Source organism: Protopterus annectens, chromosome 12.part0 (assembly GCF_019279795.1).
Source record: "Protopterus annectens isolate FY-2018-M chromosome 12.part0, PAN1.0, whole genome shotgun sequence".
Lineage (NCBI taxonomy): Eukaryota > Metazoa > Chordata > Ceratodontiformes > Protopteridae > Protopterus > Protopterus annectens.
The window spans coordinates 946,171,289-946,183,488 of NC_056746.1; positions in this window are offsets into that span (position 1 = coordinate 946,171,289).

A 12,200-nucleotide genomic window follows, 5' to 3' on the forward strand; every position below is an offset into this window, starting at 1 on the left:
TATATATATATATATATATATATATATATATAGACACATATATACAACATAATATATATCTACACACACACACACACACACACACATATATATATATATATATATATATATATATATATACATATATATATATATATATATACACACGTATGTCTACATATATAAAAACACACACACACACACACACACACACACACACACACACACACACACACACACACACACACACACACATATATGTATGTAAATACATGTCCCCTATATTCCCACCCCAGTGCTGCATGCTATGTATGAGGGAACAGCACACATAGCAATGCATACAGATATATGCAGCTGTAAGTGTGTGCAACATGGATGGGTATGTCACATGTGAACCCCTTGTTGGGACCACATTGACCTTGTCTGTGAAGTAGGGAATAGGATTATGGGGAAGGATAGCAGGTATATTTGTGGAGGTGGTTTGGTAGATCTAGAGGACAGCCTAAAGGGGTCGTATATGACACATGTGGTGGGTAAACACTCTAGATGATGTGTGTGGTCTGCCATGTGGAAGCCCCATGATCCCCCATATGGAAGCAATGGGAACAAGGCCCCCACCCATTACTAGTCACTACAGCAGTCCATGGCCCTGAAGGTGCTTGGCCTGGAGGCTGAGCAGGAGGAGAATGTGGACCCTGTGATTGTGTACTGGCTGCCTCAAGGTGCTGTGGCACATCCCACAAGTGTCTGTGAAGCCCCGTATGGAACGGACCCTGGACCTGACCTCTGGTGACAAGATCATGTCTGTGTGTGCCCCCGGGGGGGACAACATTCCCTGAGGTGGTTCCACCTGAAGATAGTGCTGGACCAGTAGATGAGGAGACCCCAGAGTGGGTCCCACATGTGATGTGGCCTGGTAACATGGCCAGATGAGGTGGGAGAGGTGGTTCTGCTGGCAAATATTCCCTAAGCATGCTATTGTGTCACTGTTATAGAACATATATGGGTAGTAATTGTCCACACAATCCCGGAACATGTCCAACAGCATGCATAGATATCCCCAATAACACAGAATGACAGATGTGCAGCAGTCACATAGCAAGCATACCACACGCATATATGGAACCATAGAGGCCCTGACAATGGCATGCAGGTGAAATAGTCTGTAACAGGCCAGCAATGATAGTGTCCACGCAGGGGAACAGGGCTACAAACCCATAGCACAAAGTGTGGTGCAATACAATATATGCCCCAATGGTAGGTAAGCTGTAGCCATACCTATTGAGTTGTGTGAAAAGTTTGTTGTCGCTGATATGGTGGGGGGGGGGGTGACAGAGATGTATATTAAAAACTCTGGTAACCTTGCTGTATGAATTGCTAAGACCTGTTTCCATCTTTATGTCTTTCAAGCAAGATGTCCCACGGCTGTTTACCTGGGTATTCAGTGGCGGAAAATGAAGTCATCTTAAACCACCTTATACAGCACTATCCAGTTCTGTTTTCCAGGGCCGCCCGTGAGCAGCAGGAGTGGACTGCCCTGCAGAATGATCTAGTCCACAGGGTCAATAATGTTGGCCTGCATAACCGCAGTTATGAGCAGGTCCGGCATCATTGTTCTGACCTGCTTCGCAATGCCAATCGGCATGCTGCTGCAGTCCAGGGGGATCACCTCACAACGGGGGGGCCATGCCATCCATCCTCCCAACACGTGTTTAGCTCCTCGCCAGTCTCGTGGCACCTGCCCGCCCGGACACCCAACAACTGGCAGAGACCATTGTGGAGGTGGGGGCTACCCACACACTGGCTGAGGAGCATGCAGGTAAGGCCACAGGGCACATCAGTAGACCACTGTTGCATATGCATCTACATCTGTACAGGTAGATCATGCATATGTGAGATGTCATCTATATAGTCTGTTGCTTCGTAGAAGTAATAAACAGATGTGCATAAGTGATGGTATTGTGGACTTGTACTGGTGATGTACTGTAATGCTGCACCCACCCTGTAGCAATGCCACAGCTGTGGCCACTGACATCACATCTCTCACACTCTTATGTAGGTCCCACTGGTATACCATCAAGGCAGCAGCCTGTAGCTGGTGAGCATGGTTTATGTTCATGCTTGCCAATACACTGGACATGTAATGCCTATGGTATATTCCATGCACACATCTAACACACCTACCCATAATGCATGCTGTACATGTTCATGTATTGTTGCTGTTAAATGCACTGCATCACAGTGGTGACCATGATGGGGTATCTGAAGGGTATGTCAGACACCTGCAAGATAACTAACATCCTTTCATTGTGAAATGTATCCACAGGGATGAACATAATGGTGGGACACATAGCCTACAGTAGGGACATGTGTGAAACATCACCCTTGTACAGTGCAACAACAGTGTATATACCAGTATTATAATAGCAACTGTTACAGATCTACACTATGGCATAACATAATACTGTGGTCCACATTATTAGCTGGGACTAGGCTGTTACACATGGTGTTCAGTGTATGGGACACTGCAAACTGACACACATGCCTCACTTGTCAAGCATCTGTGAAAAGGCAGAAGGTGAGGAGGGTGTGTCAGCATGACACACCAGTGCACTGCAGCAGGGATCCTAAGGATGTTAAGAATTGTTGTATCTGCACACAGTCAGGTTCAGGAACTGTGGCAGACATAACCCTACCCCTACAGCAATAGTGACGGCTGTGTGTGAACACCAAGGGATGTGCATATGAGTAGACCTTGCAATCATGCAGAGTTGGGGGACATGTGTAGGGCAGACTGACCATATACTGGCAAATGCAGATGGCCCATGCTAGTACACCCCTGCCAGAAATAGTGACTGCAGTAGTACACATAACAATAGGTGCAACAAACCGTCATGATAAGGATGTGCGCACATATGCACCCACGGAGTGTATGCATCGCGGTCAGCATCTGCACACCTAACACATTTCTTAGACACTGCATGTGAATGTACAGGACATATGTTACATATCAGGCTCATGTACTGTTAATATATGCAGTGATGTGATCCCGTAGCAGATCAAGGAAGAGTGTGTCATATCAATAAAGGTGTGTACACTCCCCATAGCCATGGTACGGTCTGACGGTTGTCAGTGTAATAGTATTGGATTGGTCATACATGCACCACTGATGTTGAGATCTGTAAATCAGACATCAGGCATTCACAAATGACATCTGTCCACATATCATCCCAGGTATGTGTTGCTGAAACACATAGGGGCTATGAGCATTAGAGCAGACATAACTGACACAGTAATACACATTCAGCAATGGTTTGTACACCTGTGAGGTTTGGTGCACAGTACATGGCAGGGTGCAGAACAGGCGCACAGCAATACTGTGTACATGGGTTGAGTGTTTTCCAGGGGAAGGGGCATCACCTACTAACACAGCCCATGGATCACACACATGTATACAGTTGCTAGCATGGATTGACTATAGCTGCACTGCATGCTGTTGAGTACCATATGTTATGTATGTTGACAGATGGGTAATGGGAGGACTGTGTGTACTATCTTTGTGCAACCTCACCTGTATGTGTGTGTGTGCGTGTGTGTGTGTGTGTGTGTGTGTGTGTGTGTGTGTGTGTGTGTGTGTGTGTGTGTGTGTGTGTGTGTGTGTGTGTGTGTGTGTGTGTGTGTGTGTGTGTGTGTGTGTGTGAGAGATCATTTCATCTGTAAGTGCAATCTAGTGGAGTGGAGGGGGTTGATGCATGTAGGATGTGTTTGTGTGCATGTGTGTGTGTTTGTGTGGGTGTCCATGTATGCACATGTGTGATTGTGGGGTTGTTCATATGGCAGTTCTTCCCTTCAGGATTGTGCAGTACATGGACATGGACTGACACACGAGACATGAGGAATACTTGTCTGATATGTAATCACAGGACAGCTGATAGTACAATAAGGTCTGTAGCATGGAACATGCATTGGGAGGGAAAGTAGGCACCAGGTATACCCTTAATATTGCAATCAGCAGAGAGGTGAATGACTACCCACATATACAGCACTATAGATGCATTGGGGAATTACTAGACAACACCAGGGAGTGTATCCATTTATTACTGTTGTCCACGTGATAGGTTGATTGAGCAGCAGATCTGGCATGTACTGAGCAATACTTACACATGACACTCCAGTGCATGACATTATGGAGTGAATGTCGAATCCCCTAACATATAGGGGCCATGCTAACGATGTCCGGACATACACAGGGTGAACACTGGATGACAGCAGTGAGGCCATGTAAAACCTACTCCACTCAAGACAAGGAGGTAATGCAGTAACAGGTCTTGTGTTGTGATCACTCATCTAGGCATTTAGAGGAATGATACGTTAATGAGTGGTATTAATGAATGTATGTTACCAAGTGTGATGCAGGATGGGGAACTTTTGTGAATAAACGTGGGACTGTCTGTAAAATCAGGGACAGGTAGGTATGGAATGTGTGTGTGTGTGTGTGTGTGTGTGTGTGTGTGTGTGTGTGTGTGTGTGTGTTGTGTGTGTGTGTGTGTGTATGTGTGTGTGTGTGTACTGTTATGCAGTACTGTACAGGTCTTAAAGTGCATTTCATGTTTTCCCCCACAGGTGGCAAGGTGGGCCAGGGTCCCTCCTGCATGCAATCTGATGTTGGTGTCCATACAGACACCAAAGATGATGATAGTACTGTTGAGGCACAGGCGTGGTTGTCAGGGGCTGAAACTGCACCATTATTTGACATCCCCCTCCTAGCCATCCCAATCCCGCACACAGTTACAGTGCCTATACATACCCCATCACCAGTGGCCATAGCAGAGAGACAGTTGGCGGTTGGTGGCAGTGCACAGGAGAGTGTGGTATCTAGTGTCTGGTCACAGCAGGCATAGCTGGATGTCCGGCAGGGCACCACATAGGCAGATGTACCATGGTGCTCATGGTAGGGCCGCTGGTCATCATGCCCCTGGCAGAAGTGCTACAACTGGTACCACCAGGCGCATGTTTCAGACTATCATGGGGGCGCAAGCATGTATGGAACTGTACATCAGACAGGACCTGAGGCTGCAGATGGCTGCTCTCACATCTGCAAATGACAACTTCTATGAACTGTCTGGTGCCCTCCGTGATTATACCGAGGTGATGGATAGATGGTTGGGTGAGATGGTGGACCTCATTGACCGTGGTTTGTTTGTGCTTGAACATGTGGTGGGAGTGCGGCGATGGCCGAGTGGACATAGGCCAGCAACACCAACAGCTAGCAGTCGACACGGATGTGCTAGGACACCAAGGTGCTCCCGTAGTGGCAGTACCAGCCCCAGCACTGCAGAGGGGGCACTGTCCACACCACACCACACCACAGCAGGCCACATGCACATGGCCCTGGCCAGTCCCAGGAGAGATCTAGTTCTAGCGGACATCTGTCATCATCAGGGGAGTGTAGCACATCGAGGCCTGTACCTAGACGTGCCCATGGAACTCCTTGCAGGCACAGTCCGCATGTCCATGACCAGAGGCAGTGAACTGCACACCCTGCCAGGTATGGTCTGCAGATGTCCAAGAAACACCTGTATAGGGCAGCCACATGGCAGAACTGTGTGCATGCAAACCCACACACTATATGAACACACCTAGGGCAACCCCACACCTACACACACCACATCACCATGCCCATTTCAACTAATTACACACCTCACCCACCCACATGGTGTCAAATGTATGGCCCACCCTCGGTCTCTGGCAAACCAACAACACACCCTGTGCATATGTTGATACTTGTGCCACATCTCTGTCATCCATAGTATTGATTCAGGGGCAGGCTAATATGGTTCTGATGCACACAGTGACGGTACGACAGTGTACCAGTGTACTGCAGTGTAACATGTTGTCAGGAGTAATGTTAATGTGTACATGTCAGGTAGTGTAGCTATCCAGCCATAATGCATTATAGCTGTTAGTAACACTGAGTGATTGTGGTCTCCATAATGTTATCCATTTGTGTCGTAGGTGTACATGTGTCAGCAGGAAAGAAAGCATTTGACAGAGTAAGCTTCGATTTTATGAGTAGGGCAATGGAAGCATTTGCATTACATGGTACAATAATAAAGTTAATTAGGAGATATATGAAGTATTGAAGACAAAAATTAAAGTGGTTTGGTGCCTGTCTGAAAGTTGTGTCTGAAAAGAGGAACCAGGCAGGGCGCTCACTTTCCCTTTTTTTATTTGAATTATATTTAGAGCCATGGGCAAAGAAACCAAGGGACTCAGAAATTCAAGGATATAATTGGTATGGTAATCAAGAAAAGTTGGCTTTATTTGCAGATGATATTATTTTGCAACTGATGAAACCAGAAAAGGACATCTCAATGTTATGGAACATTCTGAGATAGTTTCAAGTCTTTTCGATATATAAAATTAATGAAGACAAAATAAAGGCTATAGTTGTAAACTATGTGCCCACACACTAATTAGTTCAGAAATGCCCATATTTATGGGGACATGATAAAGTATTTAGTAGCATGGGTTAAAAAGGATTCTGTTATAGCAGCTAAGGATATGTGGGAAGAGACTAAAAAGATAATATAAAACTGAGAAGCTGGAAGCTCTTGTTTATGGATATGGATAGCAAGAAACAAGCAGTGAAAATGTTTTTAGTCCCTTTAGTTTTACATGTAGGTCAGGCATATTTTATCAACCAGAGGAAAAGTTATAGACAGTGATTAATAAAGAATTGAAGGATTTTATCTTGGAGAGAAAGAGTGCAAGGCTCAAGTGAGAAAAGCTGATCCTTCCAATAGTACAAGGTGGTTTAGTATTACCTGATTTGAAGGGATATTTTAGAGATGTAGAGTTAATGCTCATATTTATAACACAAGTAGAAATCTATAATTCAGAGTGGAAAGAGATTATGATGTAGGGGGGGATTCAAGAAATAAGAAGATAGTGGGATTTTAGATGCAGATCCTTAAGGAAAATAAATACAGCCATACAGAAGGAGTCACCTGGGAACATATATTCTGGGAGTTGGAGAAGTATCTATGAAGATCCTGTGGAATATAACAAAGATGCTAAATGGATAGAAGTAAAAGAAAGACTAAGAAGTTTAAAGGTACAGGATATGAAATGGGATGAAGTAACAGCTAGAGAGACTGAAACAAGATTGAAACAAGGTTAAGAAAAGCCTCTAACTGGAAAAGCCCAGGCCCAGATGTAGTACCTAATGTCTGGTTAAAAGTATTAACATCTTTGCACGAAGATTTAGCCATGAGTAAGAACTATTTATATGCACACCCAGAACAGACACCAACCTGGCTAACAACAGGCAAAACAATGCTCCTTCTTAAGAGTGAACTTGCAAGCTACCCTAAAAATTATAGACCAATAACTTGCCTGCCGACAGCGTATAAACTATACACTGAAATTGATGCCGACAGAGTTTATAGTCATTTAGAAGAAAACTCAATTAAGGCAGTAGAACAGAAGGGCAATAAAAGAAAGTCAGATGGAACAAAGGATCATTTGTTGTTAAATAAAGTCATAGTGGAGAACTGTAAAACGGGGAAGAATCTAAGTATGTCATGGACTGACTACAAAAAAGAATTTGATGGTATCCCTCATTCATGGATATAAGAGTGTTTAAAAATGTATAAGATACACTTCACACTGATCGACTACATTACAGTGTCCATAAAACAGTGGCAGACCACTTTGCAATTAAGCCATGATAAAGGACAAATTGTTATCTCAGAGATAAAAATTCAAAGGGGGATATTTCTGGGTGACTCTCTGTCACCGTTACTATTCTGCCTTGCCCTTAATCCATTAAGCTGTTTACTCAAGAGCTTAGGCCATGGCTATAATCTGGTTCCTAGAAAACAACAAAGTGTAAACACTTCTCACCTTCTGTTTGTCTGTCATTTAAAACTGTATAGCTCATCAGATGAGGAACTGAAAGCACAACTGCAAGTTGTCAAAACCTTTTCAGATGATATAATAATGTCATTTGGTCTTGATAAATGTGCAAAAGCAGCCTTTAAAGTAGGAAAACTGCAGCATCAGGAAAACATCAGTTTGGGACAAGAATGTGATATAAAAGAACTTGTGCAAGAAGGAGTGTATAAATATTTGGGAATTGTCGAAGGATCAACAATAAAACATGAACAAATGTGAATAAAACTTAGTAAGGAATACTTTAGAAGACTTAAATTAATCCAGAAATACTTAGTAAGGAATACTTTAGAAGTCTTAAATTAATTCTGTAAACAGCACAAACTTCTAGGAATAAAATTCAAGCTATAAAGCAATTTGATCTTCCTGTCCTAACCTACAGTTTTGGAGTGATTGACTGGCCCCAAAATGTGTTGGAAAGATTAGATAGGAAAACAAGAAGGATGCTTCATGCTCACCAAATGATTTATAAAAATCAATGCATACCAAAATTATATATTCCCCATTCTGAAGGAGGGATGGGCTTTCCTGAAATTGATTATATGTATAGATCTGCAATCGTGGGACCACACATATCTGCTGACCTCACAAGACCCAAATGTAGTGAAAGTTTTGAAACATGAGGAGAATAAATCTAAGATGACTTCTCTGCTTAATTTAGCAGAAGCATATCGGTGTCAAGCAGGAATGAAAATCAAAGTAGAAATAGATAAAAATCAAGCAGAAACTGAATGTATCATAGGTTCATAGGTTCATACTAGGCTATCTGCCCTAGGGCATTTATAAGCCTAGCCAGAGTGTGTTTGGCTTTCGCCACCCATTTTAAATGAATTTTGCTATGCTCTTTTTCGAGGTTAGTATACTGTGCCTCTGTCTAACAGTGACACAGAAGTGATACCCCGGGGTAAACCTACGATCTCCCATCCACTCATCAAGATTCCTCTTGAAGAGAGTCAATGAGGGACTCTGCCTAACCTGGACTGGGATTTTATTCCAGAGTGAAGGGAGCCTCTGGGTTATGAATCTGTCCCTCCAGCATGTCCTATTTATTTCAGTGCTGAGGTTCAAGTCTCTCGAGCGCGTAGCTCGATGGGATTTGGATTTTCTGAGGTGCAGCATGTCCATTAATTCCGGGTTGGACATGGCTTTATACGTCAGGCACAGATTGCCTCTGAGCAGGCGGTATGCCACTGAGTAAAGCTGGAGTTTCTTTAACCGGGCAGCATATGGCATCTGTTTGAGCCCTTTGATCCTCTTGGTGAGGTACTTTTGGGGTCTTTCCAGTTGCTGCAGGTGTCTGGTAAGGTACATCCCAAAAGGGGCATTGTACTCAATTATGGGCCTGATGAGGGATGAGTAAAGAGGCACGATGACCTCCCCTGATCTAGATGTGAATCCCTTCATGATTAGGTGGGCTATATAAAATGTTTTTCTAACCACTTTGGCCACGTGGTTGTCAAATGAGAGATTGCTATCAACTTGGGTCCCCAGGTCCCTAATTACTTCTTCCATTAATGGATTACCAGCTATGTGGTAATTTGTGGGCACTTTGTTTTTGCCAAAGGGGATGACTATACACTTTTTGGCGTTTAGCTTGAGGCCATGGCTCTGGCACCAGTTGTCTGTTTCTATGAGATCCTTTTGTAGGATGCTTGTGTCGGCTGGAGAGTCGATTATGGCGCCTAGTTTGCAGTCATCTGCAAACTTGGTCAGCCACAGTCCTTCTGTGTTGGCCTGTACCTCCGAGAAATATATACCGAACAAGAGAGGTCCCAGGACTGAGCCTTGTGGGATGCCACTTGTAACTGGTTTGGAGTCTGACATGGGTCCAGCAATTCTAACCATGTGGGTTCTGTCCTTGAGCCAGTTTGCAACCCATCTAGAGACATAGGGGTTTATATTTAAGCTGGTGAGCTTATCTATAATGCCCGAGTGGGGTATTGTATCGAAGGCTTTTGCGAGGTCCAGGTAGGCTGTATGGACCACCTTCCCCTTGTCAATGGCCTTGGTGACTGTTTAAAAGAAATCGACCAGGTTTAAGAGGCAGGATCTACCCTTAACAAAGCCAAACTGGGTAGGATCCAGTGTCTTTAGGTCAGCAGTATCTTTATTTATGAGGTCCATGATGATCATATCCATAGCTTTGCAGACCAAGCTAGTCAGGCTTATGGGGCGATAGTTTCCAGGATCCATTGAGGCACCACCTTTGTGGAGAGGGACCACTGTTGCTGTACACCACATATCCTGTAGTAAGGCTGAGATTGAACAGAAAAACAAAAAAACAAAAGAAAGAATATAAGGTGAAGAACCAGATGAGAAGGTAAGAAATGTGGAAAAGGCATAAATATAGTTGCAAGTATAGAAAACTTCTGGAAGGACCTTATGTTGATCAGGAATGAACACAGGAATGGTTAAGGTGAGGCGAATTCAAACCAAGAGATGAAAGGTTAATATTGGTGGCCCAAGATAGTAGGCTGCATACATGTTGGTTTATAAAGTCCATTGAACATGTTTGAGAAACAGACAGGTAGGTTTTGTAAAACTGAACTGGAAACAGTTGCACACCTCATTGCTGGCTGCAACATATTAATGGCGGAAGGACTGTATACTGAAAGGCATAATAATGTGGTGAGACTATTGCACTGGGGATTGTGCAAACATTATGGCACTGAAGTGGCTAAAAACACTGGAAACATGAGCCACAAAGCATCATAGAAAATGAAGAAGTCTGCATCACATGGGATCATCCATTACCAACAGTTCAAAAGACAGATGCTAGAAAACCGGATACAGTGGTCCAAGAAAAGAAGACAAGAGTGGCATTGGTCATTGAAATCACCACACCCAGTGACTACAGGTTCTTGGGTACAGAGAGACACAAAGTCATAAAATATCAGGATCTGCAGGCAGAAACGAGAGCAATGTGGAAGAAAGATACCCAGACAGTTCCAGTAGTAGTAGGAGCAACGGGTCTTATAAAAAAGAATCTAAAATCGTATTTAGAAATGCTACCAATACATATGACCCTGTATGAATTGCAGGAGTCATTACTGGCCACATTGCAGGTGCTGCGAAGAGCACTACTGGATGATATTAAAGATTGAAACAATACTAATTTCATGAACTTTAATCGTACTTTGCTTAGGAATGGGGTCCATTCCCATCATGGTATTAGAAGCCCAAAAGACTTGGAAAAATTTAAAAATGTTATGTTTATAAATCAGCAGAAAGTAACCTAAGAATTAAGCCAACATGAGAATGGAGAAAGGAGATTCTGCCAATAAGGATGAGTGCAATTAGGGATACAGAGAATAAGCAAAAGGGGCCTGGAATTTACTGGAGAAAACTGGCAAAGAAACCAAGGTATTGGGAGCAAATAACTACTGAGAGAAAGGTAATAGTGTGGGAATAGGCCAAGAAGACATTTGGATTGCAAGCTAGAGACTGCTTTCCCTATCAGGGATTGATATCAGAGTATAGGTAAAGAGAAAGGGATAGGGGAACCCTAAGTGAAAGACCTCCTCTGCTGGATTTTTTTGTTGAATCTAGATAGTAGCTGCTGTTAAAAAGGGGATAATTAGTAGGGTATGCAAAATAATTGCACAATAACTATAGGAATCAATCAGAGGAGTTAGAAAAGATTGGGAAGAGAGACTGGATAAGCAATTCACAATGAAACAGTAAAGCATGTATGTATGGCTCCCAATATGCAACAAAGTTTAGACATTTTAGGATTTTTGCTTGGATGTGTCTGCATAGGTAGTTTTATACCTCAAGCAGACTGCAAAAATTTTTCTTCAGGTAGATGGGGAAGAAAGAGGTACCTGGGAACATATATTTTTGGAGTGTAATGAGTTGGCAGACTTTAAAAATTCCCTACAAAATACTATTTCAGAAATATTGGATGAGCAAATTTGTATAACTAAATAAATTATTATTTTGATTTGGGATGCAGGATCTGAATTGCCTAGACATAGTAAGACCTTATTAAATTTAATTTTAATGGCTGCTGAAAAAACAATTACTAGAAAATGGAAATCAAAGTCTAAATCAACTGTATTTGAAGTAGTGAATATTGCAACATAGATAAAAGAATTGGAAATGGGATCTTTAGAAAAAGGTAGTTGCAAATTATATATAAAAATTGTGGGCACAATACATGCAAAATAATGTTTAAGGAGGAGTGAGGTTTAAAGGAAGGCAAGACCTGATCAATTTATACAATGCTGGATTGATGATAACTGTATAGAAAATATATATGATGT